At 41.8% G+C, this 6097-nt stretch overlaps 1 long non-coding RNA gene across 1 annotated transcript; it reads right to left on the bottom strand.

Moving 5' to 3' along the window:
• Window positions 1–276: 276 nt before the first annotated feature.
• LOC137859435 (uncharacterized) lies at window positions 277–4271 on the bottom strand. Its single transcript, XR_011098275.1, has 4 exons — window positions 2810–4271; window positions 2547–2718; window positions 2003–2177; window positions 277–1687 (listed from the first exon to the last, which is right to left on the bottom strand). It is a non-coding gene; the product is annotated as an uncharacterized lncRNA (long non-coding RNA).
• Between the last annotated feature and the right edge of the window lie 1826 nt (window positions 4272–6097).

The raw sequence follows: 6097 nt of genomic DNA, 5'->3' as shown, positions 1-6097 counted from the left end.
TATGCATTTATATATATACACATTTATGTATATAAATAAATATATATATAGAACTATCTAACCATAACTATATAACTATATATATAAAACTATATATAGTTATATATATATATATATGAGGACACTTCCTAGGCACCCCTGACTTGTAAGAAGTTTGAATCCTATTCAAATCAGATTGGAGTTTGGAAAAGTGATTAATTACAAAGTTGATAAGAGCTAGTTTTCAGCAGAATAAATGAATGACAGACACTTTCTGGATCATTTTGCTTCTTTTTTTTTTTTTATTATTATTCCTGGTTGGCCTATTTTGTTGATAATCCCAAAGGCTCAGAAACACACATGCACACAAAAACCCTTTTGCCATTTTCTCAAAAGCATCTGAAAAAGCTGACACCTTCAAGTGATGTAAGCTAGCTTTACTAAATCTAGTGGAACTTCCCTGATTTACACTGGCTAAATACATCGCTGCTTATGCTTTGGGAATTTCATCAGAAGTTGTAGTTTTCACAAACTGATTGCAATTCTCAGCGATCTAATCCCCATCAGGTACTAAGACCCTTCAGCTTTCCTTCATAGCAGTGAAACCCAGCAAAAGCATTGTCAAAAGCAGAGACCAATTGCTTACAGAAATGCTGGTGTTAGCTAAAATTGATCATAAAATACTTATTGAATTGCAAAAAGATGCCTAGCTAATCCTTTCAAACTTCATAAACATATTTCTTGCTGCAGAGTGAATCTTTATGTCATTGGCAAATTGGACTACAAACCCGGGAAAGATTTGTTGGCTGCAGATGTGCTCCTGCAACCCCCCCAGCACACGCTGCGCATGGCACCTTGTGGAGACACAGCCAGGAGGGACCTTGCCCAAGGGCAGGGCCAACCAGCCCAGCACTATTTCCATTTCCACCAGATTGCTGTCCAATTCATTAAATTTCTCCCCACTTCCATGGAGGTCCCACAGGCAGATTGCCACCTCCGTTTGCCAGAGGAATGGGGCACTTTGGAAGCCTGCTGCCAGCATAGCGCAGAGCCCCAGGCTGGCCAAGGTGGCCAAGGACCTTAGCATTCCCCCCCTGCCCCAGCAGGATCCACAAGCAGGGTGCCCAGCCCCACATCCAGGTGGCTTTGGGACATCCCCAAGGAGCCCCCCAAGCTCTGGGCCGGGGCTGTGGCACCGCAGGGCTCAGATGTGCTGCTGGGGCTGGGGGGATCGCCTGTGCTCCATCAGTGCCCACTGCCTCTGGGCTCTGCTGGAAGGAGCCTGGCTGAACAGTCCCCCCAAATAAATACATAATTAAAATAATTGTTAAGCATTAACAGTAAAAATTAAAGCTTTCTTGTTGGCTTCCATTCACATTGTTGCAGCATCTTTTTTTGCAACTGCTCTGAATTTGTGTGTTTCCAAAACATAATTATTTTATGATGCTGTAATGAAAATCACTCATTTCTGTAAGGATTGCCACATTTGTGATTAGTGTGCTCTGAAGCTATCTTCTATGGAAAACAAAGTTTCTTGCTGCAAGTGTAATTAATTCTCAAACTCCACTAAATTCTACTAGATTTGAAGCGCATCAATAGCATATTCATATCTCTAGAAGAAACATCTTCTGGTGTGGTACACAAGAGCAGAATCCATTTCAGAATCCAAGATCCTCCATGAAGCTGGAGCAGTCCAACCTAAAGCAATCTGAATTTTGGAAAAATGAAGTCAGAAGCTGACAGGGATTTTGCAGCAGAGAGAAGAAGAGTAAATACACTCATTTTCTTTGTTATTAAGAGATTTTTCTTGTTTTCTTAAGCATAAACATTAAACTTTTCTAAAGATAGACAGAGTACCTGCATAAACAGGAAGAAAGAATTTCATAATAGAATTACTTATTTAGTTATCTGTGCAGGAAGCTTACCTGGAGGCAGATCTCATCCTATCTGCCTCTAAAATTACTACCCAAAGTAAAAGGCTATGATCTCCTACATGTGGTCATTTCCTTGGACAACTTCTTACCTTTTTTGCTCTGATCTCTCATTAGTGAGAGATTTTCAGAGATCCCCTTCTCCAGAATGAAGAAAACAGCCCCTTCCCTTTGTTATTAATCCAGTGAATCTGAGAACAGAAATCCAAGTGGGTTCTTGGCTTTCTACACTCTTGCACCAGTAGAAAGGTTACGTGGTGGCTTCAACTGAAACCGTGCAATTGCAACAGGAAAAAAATAAATAAAAGAAAAACAACAACAACAAACTGAGGCAGCTACATAAGGAAAAAATAATAATCAGGAGTCTTATATCTTCCTGTCCACGCTCATACAGAGCTGAAAACCAGAGAGCCTCTGCTGAATGCTTGTTGATGGCTGGGCTCTCCTTGATGGAGAGCACTGGGGGATGCTCGCTGTTCCCAGGTCTGATGGGCTACTCTGCGCCAGCTGAGCATGAATTATAACAGCTTCAAGGCTGCTCTAATTCATTTTGCTACCCAGGGATCCTTTGGGGAATATATTAGCTCCGGAAGCTCAGCGATGCAGGTCTGTATCGCACTCCCCCCGCCCAAGTACCTTGTTATTGTTTGCATTACGGTTGCTCCAGGGAACCCCAGGGCCAGGCTGTGCTTAGCACTGCAGAAACACCAAACCCCAAACCCTGCCCCAGCCAGGCACAAGAAAATGGTCCAGGACCCACTGCTGGGGGGAAATCTCCACCGAGCACTCATGGGCACAGTCAGCAGCTCTGGGAGAAAAAGAAGAAAGCAAGCAAATAGTTTTATACATATTTTTTCTTACTTGGGAAATGTTATAAATCGTAATTATGCGATCTTTACTTGAATGAAGAAGCTTCATCAAAGGAAGCCTGCCTTCCCTCAGGTTAGAGGCCAGGATTAAAAGTGCCCCTGCACACATTGCAGATGATTTCACCTCAATACTTTCAGTCTCTCATTCAGCATTGCAAACTAGATCTCAGGTACCAGAAGGGGAGCACTATCTCCTTTGAATACAAAAATCTAGTGAGATTCCTTTTTAATCTATACTTTTCTCTAGGCCTTTTGAAGCTTAACTTTAGGCTGAGTCCAAGTGAGTGCTGTATTTCTGCTTCCTCCAGTCTTTACTCTGGGGTTCGCTGCTTCTTTGTTTACCTGGGAAGGAGGATGAAAAACAAAGAGTGAATAAAAATCACTCCCCAAATCAAAGCTCGGCCTGCCAGCATTTTGCCAAGAAATTATTTAACTTATTAAAGGTGTGAAAGTCCCTGCACCTGTTGCACATCTACATTTTCATTTAAGCAGGGTAACCGCAGTCCTGATAGGGGAACAGCCATTGCTCGGAGGAGCTGGGTTCTTTGAGATCATCCTCTTGCAGTGAGTATTTCAAAAAGCAAACTGACAGAGACTGAAGTCTGAAATATGGTCTTAAAAACTTCCCCACCTGTGAAACAACAGCTTTCTCCATTTGTGTGACAATTCTAGAGATGCACTTGTTCCAGTACAAAAAAAAAAATAAAATAGTATGGATATCTGACATGCCAGGTCACCATCTATTTCATCACAGTTTGGTTTTTATGCTGCATAGTTCTACTTCTGACTCATCCAGAAATCAAAAAGCCTGTGACAGACAGGAGGTGATGGAAGATGTGCACTGTGTACCCACAACGTACCATCGCCTCCTCTGATGTGCTTCGCTTTGTTCAGACATTGCCCTTTCCCAGGGACTTTCTTATTTATATCGCTATAAACACACATTCATTTATTTACATTTTGTGTGTGTAACAACATTACTGTAACATTAATCCTTTCTTTTACTGAAATTTATGTTCTGCAATGGCTTTTCACCAGCTTTGGATTAGAAAATACCCATTTAAACTGTAAATTGTATTTACTTTTTTTTTTTTTTTTCAAATTTTAACTTCACAATTCCTATTTAGCTCAAATCAAGGGTTTTGATTTTAGTACATAACTGATTTTGCCAGTAACGGCAACACCACTACCTAAGCAAGCAACCACATTGGCAATAAAATTTGACTCAAGTTTGACTCTCTTCTCCATTAAACTGCCTTTCCTCCTCTCCGGGGACAAGTTTTCTGCTACAAAGACATCTGACCTCATTGAAGAAACACCTCTCATCATGCAGAAGCAGTTCACTCGGCCAACAGCCCACATCCTGCTTCCTGCTGGCTCTCTGCAGTGGGTCTGGTTGGAGGTTTGGGGTCATTCTTCCTGTGAAGCCGAGGGTCGGGACTCACTTCATTCCTGCAAGGAGAGCAGGGCAAGGAACCATCAGAACAAGTTCCTTGAAGAGCAGCACCCACCTGCGCCCCACCACTGTATCTCAATTGGAATTTAAGGGGAAACAGCGTGAGTAATTCATGCCTGGGAAATCTCTAAAAACAAGCAGGAACTTAGCATAAGAAGTCCTGCCTGTAAAAGGTGCAATTTCCTGCTTTTGGCTAGAATGGGCTCCCAGGAAGCCTCAAGAAGATTAAGCTTCCCTATCTTGTGGATGTTTTAATGCAGAGTTACAGTATAAGAATTGGTCTTTCTCTAAAGAAAACACCCCACACTGATGATTGAGAAATATTAAGAGGCTTAAATAACTGTTGTCCTCCTGCTGCATTGTGGTATCTCTGCAGCACACAGCGAAAACCACAGGAGGCACCACTGCCTGCTCAAAATGTTAAAGAAAATCATATTACTGTGCAAGTGAACCGCTACCATGAACAAGCTAACAATTAACAATTTAAAACATTTATTGAAAGCTATATTTTCCATATTTTCAGCAAGTTCTCTTGCCCTTTGGGATATATTATGTAGCTCAAACAACAAGCTACCATCCCCTCCAGTAATAAAACGTTAATAGACTGAAACTTTTCAACTGCATTACTATGAATATGGTGCAATTTAATTTTATAAGGTACTATCAATAATACATTAAAAATCATTGTGAAACACAACGTGATGATTGTAATTCCTAGAAGCATATCTGGAGACACAGCAGGTGAGGTGCAGCACCAAGCAGGTGCCAAACCCAATTATTTACGCGTGGCAAACTCCACATGCCCGGAGCTGGGCAGGCAGTGCCTGTGCAAACACCTTGCTCCCGCAGCCACCTCCCTTTAGTCATGTTAATTAAATTGTAGTCCTAAAAGACTATTTCTGCCTAACAAACTACATAAGCCTGTGGTTTGAAAGGTTAATTAACTGAGCAGGAAGTGGGTTGTAAAAAAATGTTACTTTCAGCCAACTCAGTGTCTGCTGTTAGGGCAGATGCTGGTGCTGGACGAAGGGGACGTATTTTGCTGTTATCCACACAGGCTCTGATCTCTGGCCTTACGACATAATGGGAACACATTACAGACTTGTCAGTGGGGACAGTCACAAGTAGGAAGAATAAAGAGAAAGAGAGTTTTAAAGGCATTTTCACCTCTGGAGGGAGCTGATCCTCGATGACAGAAGCGGGACAGCAGAGACCTGGAGTCAGCAGCGCTCTGAAAAGCATCCTGCATAAACAGGTACTAATTTTTTACACGCTCATCATTCCTGGGGCTGAAATTAGCCTTTCTAATTTGGCCAGATGTGATGGACCAGCTCTCACCAGACGTACAGCCTCAGCTACAGCCCTCTGCAGTGGCCCCATGCCCTGACCCTACCCCCTTCTGGGGCCCATACAGGTCTCACAGTGAGGGGACATTGGGTAACGTCAGGGAGGGAGAAAAAGGAGTTAACCAGCATGGCATTTCATTGCAAGATAGATCTCTGTTGGACCACATAAATTAAGAACTTTTGTCTGTCATTTGTGCTTTCATGCCCACGGAATAACAAGGTAATCACTAACTACTGAATAACTTCCAGTGAGGTTAACTTTTAACCAAAACGTTAACTAGCTGGGTATTTATCTAGTACATGCAGACATATTTAGCATAGAATATTTATTTTAGCATCTGTAAGAACTAAAATCCAAGTGATAGCACAAACCTGCTCTGTCATTCAAATGCAACTTTTTTTTTTTTTAATTTATTTAATGTGATGTGAATGCACATCATAAGATTAACACAACTTAAGGGGAGAGATGTGCTTTATCACTAGAAAGCAGAGCTCAGATAATCACTGAGCCTAAAT

The sequence above is a fragment of the Anas acuta genome, chromosome 7 (genome assembly GCF_963932015.1).
Source record: "Anas acuta chromosome 7, bAnaAcu1.1, whole genome shotgun sequence".
NCBI lineage: Eukaryota > Metazoa > Chordata > Aves > Anseriformes > Anatidae > Anas > Anas acuta.
The sequence above is the reverse complement of the archived record's forward strand: the minus strand, read 5'-3'. Positions and strand labels throughout refer to the sequence as shown.